This window comes from Oratosquilla oratoria, chromosome 3 (genome assembly GCF_046742065.1).
Source record: "Oratosquilla oratoria isolate Oo_2021 chromosome 3, ASM4674206v1, whole genome shotgun sequence".
Classification (NCBI taxonomy): domain Eukaryota; kingdom Metazoa; phylum Arthropoda; class Malacostraca; order Stomatopoda; family Squillidae; genus Oratosquilla; species Oratosquilla oratoria.
This window is the reverse complement of record NC_134779.1, coordinates 5,190,643-5,203,142: the sequence shown is the minus strand read 5'-3', so window position 1 is coordinate 5,203,142 and position 12,500 is coordinate 5,190,643.

The window sequence follows — 12,500 nt, the reverse complement described above, 5'->3', positions numbered from 1 at the left end:
GATAGGGAGATACATTTTTTCTCTCTTATACATTTGTCACATGTTAAATAATTATTTTGCATTTATTATTGTATTAATTGGTTGCATTTCTGTATGCCCATTTTGTAATGGAACCATGCGGTCGTATATGTTTCCCGCCAAGCAAGGCTGTGTGTCCATGTGGCCAGTTGCTAACTCGCTTCTATGGTGTAACCGTATTTTGTAATTATGATGCTTTGTTGTCGTGTGATAGATACTTTATTCGGTACTTATTTGGTTCTAATAGCCACCAAATAAATATGGTGGCAGCGGTGGGATAAAATATTATGAACATTTTATTTTATGTACTAACATGTTCTGAACACTACTTTTGAACTTTGAAAATTCGAGATCTATGGCTAGCCAGTTTCGTGACATCGTGTTTTTTTTTGTCTGCTGCTTGAACTTTGCTTTTTTTCGTCATCTGCGTTTATCGACGGATCGTCTCTTGTTCATGAGTACATCGACCGTAAATCTGAAGCCCGGATGAAATAGGATTTCTGAACAATATTATATCTATGTTATCCTGTTGGATAGTGATTTGCTTTCGCTGCCTTCTCCAGCGACTGGCCCCTATCAGTGTTTTGCATTGTACTCAGGCCTGTACTTTTTATGCATACCATGTCGTAATGTTTTTTTCTAGACATTTGAATTTTTTTTATATGTAATTACTTTTCTGGCCAGGAGTGTTGCCTTGTTGTTGACGATCATATTTGTTTACGTCGTGTTGCTTATGTTATGGCATCACTTGATGCCATTTTCTTTATATTTTATGTATAGGTACCCCTGTGCGATAACGTTTTCCTTGTTTATGTTAGATGAAGATTTGTTGCAATTCTTTATCTGTGAAACAATTAAGAGTTGTATTTTTTTTTGCTCTTTGAATATGAATTACTGAGATTTGTTGTACATATATTCTTTACTAGTGAATAGTATACTTGTATTTTTTCTCGCACTTTCATGATGATATAGGGTATTATATTGTTTACATACTTTCAGGAAATCTATTCTTCCAATTCGAGGAGTGTATTCCTTGCGATCGTCATTATTAAACGTATGTATTTTCTTTGTTTTGATTTTGATATTACTACGAAATGGGTTGTTATCTTATTCCAATTCTAATATGTCTAAATAGAAAGTGCCGTCATTTCTTCGTTCCCAAAATTCATCTGACACAATGGCTCATAAATTTACTCTGTTGAACCAATATCCTTCAATTATAATTTTTTCGGGCCAGGATCCCCAGTGACTGCAGATTTTATTCGCCAATGCAAGGATAGTATAGTGAATACAAATGTTTCGACTGGGCCTGAGAAATTTTCTTTCATGAGGCCACAGCTTGTGCCTAATTCATTGGCTTCTGAGATGTTATGTTTCATGTCTTGACCCCCAAGTCTTTGAATTACAATTATGATCTATTTCGGTCTAATTTCCTTAAAATATTTTCTGATACACCTGTAGATAATTTCTTTCAATGGTGCTCTAAGCTGGCTGATGTTCTTACATCCAGCTTGGGCATTCTTGACTATAGCCGTGCTCAGGCCCAGGCCAGCAAAATTATTGTTGAAGCCCTCGATTATCTCTCCCACTCAGATAGGGTTGATAATGACACTATCACTTTAGTTAGGTTCCGCCTTATTTTGGTATTTCTGTTCTACATCCTCTTTTTGGTGCCTTTCGAGAGGAGAGCTGCATCTTCTCTCAGCTATAAGACAGATGAAAGCCTATTATCTTTCGCAATAAGGATTTTATATAAACTTAGGCAAGCGCCTTTTGGTTCCTTGTGTATCAGCAATGTTCAGCAGCATGTCAATATTCCTAGTTCTCCTCCTCCATTCCCTCAGTCTTCAGTTCCTACTCACAGCTCCCATTCGTTTACATCCTGTCCTGTCCTTACGTGTACCTATTGTAACAGGTCAGGTAATTCCGGTAGTTTTTGTTTTCGCTGTTAGCGTCAGGTACACAAGTCAGGCCAGTGCCCTGTACGTAGGGATTTATCTGATGTTTCTTCTGATGTGATGCATGACCTCTCAAGAGTAGAGCCGCAGGATAAGTTTAGCTTTCCAATTCCTTACAGAGAATACATCTATTTTAGTCACTGTACATACTGGTGCTGAATGTAGTCTCGTAGGTAGAAAGCCTTATTATGGTCTCCGGAATTTGTACAGTCTCCCTTTATCTCCTTTTTGTAATAGTTTGCATTCTATACAATGTTCGCCCTTGCCTATTCTTGGGTCTGTTCGCATTTCCTTAAGGTTTTCCTCGTATGCTACATTTTCCATGTAATTTTTGTTGTTGCATCTGGTATTGCTCTTATGCGTGATTGCCTCTTGGGCATTGGTGCTCCTACAAGGCATGGCATTAATATATCTCCTAATCACCGTGTAGTGACTTTCTGTAATATTATTCCTGCAAAACATAAGCCAGCTTCAACTTGTGTCTCCCCTCCTGTGCATGATCAGGTCGTCCAATTACCTTTGAAAAGACCTCCTCACATTAACTCTCATATTCTTTCATGTGCTGCTGTTGTTGTAGGAGAGCATCGTATTGGACCTTCAAGTACAGTTCGAGTTCCGGTGCGCATTTCAGGTGCTCCAATTGGGTCTAACGTTTTATCTCAGCATGACTGTTCGTGTTCGTCGTTTTGCTTTGGAAGGGATTCTCTACACTATTCGTGAGAATTATGTTACCACAGCTATGTTAACCAACGTCACGGGTGCCCCTATCGCTCTCTCTTCTGGTAGTCATATAGGCTCCTTTAAAGTAGTTGACATTAATGCTTTCCAGGATTCGTCTTCTATCATAGCAGTTTCTGTGCTACAGTTTCCACAAGCTCACTTGGCCTCCAAGTTTGCAACGTATGTTGGTGAGATTGCTTTTCCTGATGAGATGCCCCGTCTCATTGACCTGTTAGTAAACCACCGTCAAGCTTTGGCTTTACCTGGTGATCCATTAAGTGTTACAGATCGTGTGGTTCATAGAATTGATCTTCAGTCAGGTGTTTGTCCTGTTTACGTTCCCTCCTACAGGTTACCTCACTTTCGTCAGCTTATAGCACAGTCCTTAGTTGACGACATGTTACGTGAAGCCGTTGTACAAGAGTCTCACTCGAAGTGGAACACGCCACTCCTCCTGGTGTCTAAGAAAGATGGGATTTTTCGTCATGTTGTTGATTATAGGTGAGTTAACGAGGTCACTATTCCAGACCATTATACTTTGTCTGTATTAAATGACTTTCTTCAGTTCATTGGAATTGGTAATACGGTGTTCACCACCCTAGACTTAAAAGCGGGGTTTGGCAGGTTCCCTTGAAGGAGAAGTCTTGTAAGGTCACAGCCTTCTCTGCTCCCAATGGATATTATGTATAGCGTCGTTGACCCATGGGGTTGCAGAATCCCTTGACTTGCCAGCAATTGATTAACTCCATTTTTAATGGCCTAGTAAGTAACGGATATATAGTTTATATGGATGATCTAATTTTAGTCTCCAAGATTTGCTGACGCTGAAACTCAATTTGCCTAAGCGTTCTTTTCTTAAGTCTAGCATGTAGACAAACATGGTATTCACATTACTGGTGATAAGGCCAAGGCGGTTAGGGATTTCCGTACACTCAAGTCCGTTGAGTAGGTACGTTCCTTCCTTGGACTGGCAGGATACTATCGTGCATTTATTAGGATTTTTGCTTCAATTGCTTTCCCTCTAACACGTCTCCTCAAGAAGGGCACGTCCTTCCAGTGGTGTGATGTTCATCAGGAAAGTTTCGATTCCTTGAAGCTTGCACTTACTGAAGCACCTGTGGTGGCATTCCCGAACTATAGCCTTCCCTTCACTATTTGTACAGATGCTTCTGGTACAGGTATTGGAGCTGTACTTATGCAGCAAGTAGATGGATGTAGATACAATTTTTTGCATATGCTAGTCGCATACTAAACAAGCCTGAGTCTCGTTACTCTGTTACTCATTTAGAGGCATTGGCAGTGGTGTGGGATTTAAAGCATTTTCGTGATATAATTTTTGGATATCCTGTTACAGTCTACACGGATCACACTGTTGTCACTCACCTTTTCAAGGGCAAAAAATCTTTCAGGCCGCCTAGTCAGATAGTTTCTTGCGATTGAAGTATTTATCCGGATCCTTAAGGTCCATGGCATGCAAACAATGTTGCTGATGCATTTTCACGTAATATCCCTGTTCTTGCAGTTACAGTAACTGACATCTTCTCTCCGAAGGATCTAGCCATAGGTCAGCGTGAGGACCCTGTTTGGTTTGCTGTTATTTATGCTTTGGTATCTGGTAATGATACGACCTTATCAGATTTAACCCGTTAATTCCGATATGCCGCCCGGGCGGCAGCAATGGTGAGAACCGATATGCCGCCCGGGCGGCCCGATATTCAACCCCTTACAGAAATAGCGCTAGATTTGGTAGCGCTTTCTTACTTTTAGGGCAGTTTGCCTGAATTGTCAACACTGGTTATTGTGCGTATGTACTATCAAATCGGGAGATACATTTTTCTCCCTTATATAATTGTCACATATTAAATAATTATTTTGCATTCATTATTGTATTAATTGGTTGCATTTCCGTATGCCCATTTTGTAATGGAACCATGCGGTCGTGTGTAATGGAACCATGCGGTCGTGTATGCTTCCCGCCAAGCAAGGTTGCGTGCCCATGGGGCCAGTTGCCAATTCGCCTCCATGGTGTGAACGTATATTGTAATTGTGGTGCTTTGTCGCCTTGTGATAAATGCATTGTTCGGTACTTATTTGGTTTCAAATAATACATGGGGCATGGGCGGACATTAAAAGAAATTAACCGGGTAGGTGCGCAGAAAATCCTGAAAAGAAACAGACACAGATATCACAGGAAATCAGGAATAAAATGAGAGCAAGAACAATATGACGAGGAAATTAGAAGAAAGAAAACATGAGGAAAGGAAGGAGGAAAAGAAAGATGAAGGGTATGTTTAATGTTTCCTCGGCTATGACCAACACTTCTGTCCTTGTGGGATAATACCGCAACTAAGAGGTGGAGTCATAAAGGTGGTAAAAGACATTTCAGGAGAACAGTAGAAAGGAGACAGTATTTTGTGAGCATTAACCTGCGTTTCAATCGCACTGAAGAGGTGGAGTCGTAGAAGTTGAAGAGACTCAAGACAGGTAGAAGAATGGAGTAATAGCAAACATAGAAAATAATCAGAACTATTTTTGATTGGAGATTAGTCTCCCATTCTAAACAAATAAGGGACTTGGTCCGTAGGGCTGTCATTAGAGATCCTAAAATATTGACATCTTAAAACATAGTCAATAAAAGGTGAAATAATACAAACTAAAAGCGGCCAGAATTCTTTTTATGAGTCCAGACTAGCTCTCCTCAAAAAAAAAAAAAAAAAAAAAAAAAAAAAAAAAAAAAAAAAAAAAAAAATATATATATATATAATATATATATATATATATACATATATATATATATGTATATATATATTGAATAAGATATTGACGACAGATTTGAATAGTGGTTGAGAAAGAAATGAGGAAATAGTAGGAGAATTTAACGCTGACGTTTCGACCTTACAGTGTCTTTACCAAAGCTAACAATATTTGATCACAATCGGACAAAATATACCTATTGCCTTCATCTCTCGGGTCACCTGGGAGAGCTTAATGCACAAGTTTTATTATTTTCTAAAATTATTATATGACTAGTAGGTTTTGCTAGACTTACGAAACCTTCTCTATTATTTATGTTTTCATTGATATTTATACATGCATCTTCAATTGTATTTCTCAACCATTTTGTATAACCTTTATTAAGAACGACCGCATTATTCCAGTCAGGGAGATGATCTTGTTCTCCAACGTGCCTAACAATAGAACTAGTTGTTCGGTGCGCTTGTACATAATTTCTATGTTCAGTTATCCTTTTCTTAAGTCCTCGACCAGATTCTCCATAGTATGCTGAAGGGCAACCTTTACACGGAATTTTATATACCACACTATTTTCATTCGTCGCGTTAATGTCTTTATGTTAATGATCTGGCTGATCTTATGACCTATTGTCCTTGCAATCTTTATGCCCGCTTTCAAAAGGAATGTATCAAGGATTGGACTTATGTCGGTATTTGGTACAGTTATATAACGTGTTTTTCTCTCAACAACTTCGTTATTTCCATTTTTTTTGTTACTTATTAGCTTTACTTTCTTTTTTAGTTTATATAACAACCCTTCAGGATATTTAAGTTTAGTGAATGTTTTCATAATATGTTCTACTTCTGCCAGGAATTCTTTATCACATATTATAAAAGCTCTTAAAAAGAAACCTATTACTGCACCTGATTTTGTTCTCTCACTATGACCTGAAAAAGTGCATATAATCTTCTTTATATATATATATATGTAATTATATATATATATATACATATATATATATGTATATACACACACACACACACACACACACACACACACACACACACACACACACACACACATATATATATATATATATATATATATATATATATATATATATATATATATATATACAGGGTGGGGCGTGGAAACTTCCCGATTTGGGGATTGAATTATAAAGTGTTTACACTTCACAATTCTTTATTCTACTTTTATGTCTGTCACACAACATGGGAGATTTACTTTTACACAGTTCTAAAAACAATATCTTTTAAATGTCCACTTCCATTGTCAATACACTGATTCAGACGATTTCGGAAGCTTTGGTCTACTCTCTCTAGCATGGTGAGCGGTATATTGGCTATTTGAGTGCGGATGGCATTCTGTAGGTCTTCCAGGGTCTATGGACGGTCGTTATAAACCATGGATTTGAGATAACCCCACAGGAAATAATCATAGGGGCCTAAATCAGGCGAGCGCGCTGATTTCCCTGAGAGGCGATTTAAACTGGCCAGCGCGCTCGCCTGATTTAGCCCCCTGTGATTATTTCCTGTGGGATTATCTCAAATCCCTGGTTTATAACGACCGTCCACAGACCCTGGAAAACCTACAGAATGCCATCCGCACTCAAATAGCCAATATACTGCTCACCATGCTAGAGAGAGTAGACCAAAGCTTCCGAAATCGTCTGAATCAGTGTATTGACAATGGAGGTGGGCATTTAAAAGATATTGTTTTTAGAACTGTGTAAAAGTAAATCTCCCATGTTGTGTGACAGACATAAAAGTAGAATAAAGAATTGTGAAGTGTAAACACTTTATAATTCAATCCCCAAATCGGGAAGTTTCCGCGCCCCACCCTGTATATATATATATATATAATTCATAGGGATGTTACTAAGAATCCTAGAATATTGATTGAAGGGGGATGAAGAGAGGTAATAAAGGAATAAAGGAAGGCTAAAAGTAATGAAATTCATAGGCTTAGAGAGGATAGAGATGGTGACGACGACGGCGGCGACAGTAACGACGACGACGATGACGATGACGACGACGATGGCGACGACGGTGACGACGGCAACGACGGTGAAACAGCGATGACGGCGACGGCGGCGGAGATGACGACGACGAACGACGATGACGCTAACGATGACGCCGCCGCCGACGACGACGACGACAACAAGCGATGACGACGACGACGACAACGACGATGACGACAACAAGCGATGACGACGACGACGACGACAATGCAGCACATAGCTCATAATGGTAAAAAGTGGAAGGAAAAAGGAATAAAGAACCTAAACGTATTCATATACTCCGTGACCTCAGCTTGAGAACTCATTCTGCTCTGTGACCTCAGCTTGAGAACTCATTCTGCTCTGTGACCTCAGCTTGAGAACTCATTCTGCTCTGTGACCTCAGCTTGAGAACTCATTCTGCTCTGTGACCTCAGCTTGAGAACTCATTCTGCTCTGTGACCTCAGCTTGAGAACTCATTCTGCTCTGTGACCTCAGCTTGAGAACTCGTCTTCTGCCGAGATACCAGGTAGCGAATACCTCTTGTTAAGTTTATTACTTCTTGTGAAGTTTATATCTTCGAATAGTGACAAGTGATTGTGTTGTGTTTTTGTAATTGTATACGTATAGCGCTATATAGTTACAGGTATAATATAAGATGTAGTGTTCTAGTAATTTAGAATCAAAACAGTAGTCTGTTACTGTACTCCAAAGGTAGGAGTAATAGTATAAGGTAAGCAGAGTAAGCTTCGTATATTTAGTTTATTTAGTGACCGCTTTTGTTTTCTTTTGTTGTTTTATATTTTCTCTTTGCCGTTTGTATTGCCGAAGGAGGAGCGGAATGGCTTGTGAAGGTTGTGTGAACCTGGAGGATCATCTCAGGAAGTGTGAGGAGGAAATTCGTCTTCTCAAGAGTGCGCTCTGTGAGAAGAGTGAATCCTACCCATAACCCAAAGAGCGTACCACCTCTTTTACATCTGTCACTGTCGTGAGCGAGTGGCGCTCATTGGGGTCCTGTTTGTCAAGCCCGCGTTCAGTAAGAGGGTGCCCTGCGGAGCAACCGCTGGCTCTAACCAATTGTTTTGCTCTGCTGGAGGATGAGGTGGCTGAAAATCAGGTGTTCTTGGTGGTGGGGGACTCAATGGTGCGAGGCTATGAAGTCATCCTGCAGTGGAAGACTAAACGACGTTGTAAGCTTGTATATCAACAGGGCCGTAGGATTGCCGATTGTACCCTGACCATCCATCAGGGAACAAAGGCGGGCGAACACGGTTACGATTGTTCATACGGGAAGTAACGATGTTGGGTGAGATCTGAGGAACTTGTTCGGAATTACAAGGTCCTTTCTTCAGGAGATGAAGGAGCGTGGGAGCCGTTACGTAGTCTGTGGGATCCTTCCGAGGATCTACGCTGTAGAGCCATAGGGATAAATGAGAGGATATCACGATTGTGCACGCAACTGGGATACCACTTTCTTGATCCTTGGTATGTTTTTTTCCAGGCGTCATGTCCTTTATGCTTCTGATGGGATCCACCTTACTCGCAGAGACAAAGATGTTCTTACAAACCTAATTGTGGGAGTTTGTAATGAACTAGTTCCATTTTTGGGCTAGAACCTCAAAGGGTAAAGAAAATAGAGTGTATTGTGAAAAAAGAGTAAGGTGTAGCAATAATGTAGAGCAATATGTAAGTGTAGAATAAAATATCGTTTTAGGTATAATGTCGGTAGAGGACGAAATATTACATTAGGATGTAATGTCAAAGGACAAAATATCACGATGGGATGTAATAATAGTGAAGGACAGAATATCAAGAGGGGATATAATGATAGTGAAGAACAAAATATCACGATGGTATGCAATGATAGTGGAGGAAAAATATCACAGTAAGATATCATGTCAATGGAGGACAGAATATCCCTTTAGGAAGGGATGCCGGACAGAATGTCAGCGAATGACGGATGGGCGGTGTGGAACAAGGTGACGTTGGGGGACAAGACATACGTAAGAGATCAGATGACCGTGAAGGACCAGGTGTTCGTGATGGGGCAAATGTCCATGAGGCATTGAATATCAATGAAGGACTAAATGTTAATATAGAGCAAGGTGTCAATAAAGAACAAAATTATAATGCGAGGCATGATATTAAAATACAAAACGTGTCAAAAGGAAATAATCACGAGCTTCTTAAAACCATGTACTTAAATGCTCGTAGTATTAGGAATAAATTCCAAGAAATACAAGCGTGTCAGAAGCGAAAATCTCGATATGGTGGGAATAGCCGAGACATTGTTAAATGATAAAGAGTTTGACATTTATTTTGATATTGCGGGATTTAAATACTTTCATCAGGATAGAAACCATAAGAAAGGTAGGGGTGTTCTGTTGTATGTTAAAAACAATGTCCATACCTGTGTTTAAGAGAAAGTAAAACAGGATGCATATGATAGTTTGTGGGTAGAATTGACCCAAACAAATGGACAAAAAAATAATGTAGGTGTAATATATTGGCCAAAGACATTATCATTAGCGGACGACAAACTGTTATTTCAAGATCTGTCTAGTTTCTGCGACCGGGACTTATTGATAATGGGTAATTTCAATTTTACTGACATTGATTGGATGATCCTTGAACATGGCCATATAGGTAGTTGCTTGATAGATTTTCTCGGAGACGATTACTAGGTCCAGCATATAAAAGAGCCCAAAAGACATGGAAACTTACTTGATCTAATGATCACTAGCCGTGAAAGCATGACATCCGATGTAGAAGTTGGTGAAACTATTGCAAATAGCGATCACAATTTAGATTCAAACTGCTAAAAATTTAGAATAGATACTTGTATATCTAAAATACCCAATTTTAGTAAAGCTAAGTAGGACTACGTCATGAGATTCAGCTTACAGATTGGGAGGCAAAATTAAGCGAAAGACCTGTAGATCAGAGGTGGGAAATATTTCAAAATAAGCTAAGACAGACACATTCCAAATCAGGCTCACCGAAAATGACTCGACAAAGAAGCTGAAAAAAAGTATTGCTAAAAAAGCTAAAAAGAGATACAAGTGCTCGGGTGCACCTAATGACTATTAAAGTTATGTCATAATACGGCAATACGAAATGAATATTGCTGATAAATCGAAAGAGAATCCCATAGAATTCTATAGTTACATTAGAGATAAAAAGGTTGTTAGGAATCACATTAGCCCACTTATATCTGATAACGGTCAACTTAAGTATTCAAACGAAGGAATGTGTGATATTTCAAACAACTATTTTCACTCAGCATTCGGAAACGAAACACCTCAAAGTAAACTACAAAATGAAAACTGTGAAAAATCTAGGGTGAAGTTACTACCATAAATATAACAAAAGAAAAAGCGATAAGTTGTATAGAGAAACTCAAAATTAACAAAACATCAGGGCCTGACGGTTAGCATCCAAGAATCGTAAAGGAAATGAAAAACGAGATTGTGCTAGCTAACGTTACACCCATATTCAAAAGAGGTAACAAAAAGAAACCAAATAACTACAGGCCTATAAGCTTGACTTCATTCGTTGGAAAAATGATGGAAACTATCACCAGAGATGCTATCGAACAGCATTTCGAAAGTAACTCTTTGATAAGTGATAGCCAACATGGTTTCAGACGGAAACGTTCTTGCGTGACTGACTTACTCGAATTCTACAACACAGTCATCTCGAATTATGACAGAAGAAACAATATAGATTTAATATATTTTGACTTTGCAAAAGCTTTTGATGCTGTCCCCCACGAAAGACTACTTACTAAATTAGCTTCACACGGAGTAAATGGTAGCCTATTAAGTTGGACTAGAAATTGGTTAAATGATCAAAAACAGAGAGTTGTTCTAAATGGCAAAACTTCTAGATGGAAAATTGTTACGAATGGAGTTCCTCAGGGTTCCATTCTTGGGCCACTTCTATTCATAGTATATATAAATGATATAGACCACGGAATGAAATCTATTGTCTCCAAATTTCCTGCTGCTACAAAATTAGATATTCAAGAATATTTAGATATATTATAACAATGGTCTGAAAAGTGGCTAATGAAATTCAACACAAGTAAATGCAAGGTTATGCACATAGGTAGAAATAACAACAAGTATGATTACAAGTTATTTGGAAACTCGTTAACAAAAGTGGATAGTGAAAAGCATATCGGCGTAATTATCAGTAACGATCTCAAATCATCTAAGCAGTGTCTTTCACCCTCTGAGAAAGAAAATAAGATTCTAGGTCTGATTGCGCGATCTTTTGACTTCAAAAGTCCATCTCTCATTAACAAGCTAAACAAATTGTTAGTTCGTCCACATTTGGAATATGCTGTTTCCGTATGGTCACCGAATCTCATTAAAGACATTGACAGATTGGAGAAAGTGCATTGGTGAGCCACAAAACTGAATCAACATATAAAAAATAAATCATACGAAAATCTACTAAAAAGGCGTTAATTCAGAGGTGACTTGATACAGCTCTTTAATATCTTAAATGAAGTTGTCAACATTAAAATTGACAAAGTTTTTACACTGAATGAGAATCGAACAAGAAATAATGGCCTCAAACTGTCAGGAAATAGATTTGATATGGAAGTGGGAAGAAACAACTTCGCCAACCATGTATTTAATGAATGGAATAAACTTCCTGCAGAGGCAGTGCAATGTAGTTCAGTTCGAAGCTTTAAGATTTGTTTGGATAAACATGTAAGGAAGATGCTGTGATGACTCATTTATTTTATGTTATTTGTATGCTATTATTTCCCTGTTTGTTTATTATTTGCTTGATTTTCATTTATTATCATTTATCTGTCAATTAATTATTATTTACTTTTTACCTGTTTGTTTATTAATTAACTATACCTATGCATTCATTTATTTGATTTATTATTATTTATATTATTATAATTTTTTATTTATCTATCATTATCATGTATGTATACATTTGTGTGTATATGTATATATGTATATATATATATATATATATATATATATATATATGCTGTATATGTATGTATATATGTGTGTATATA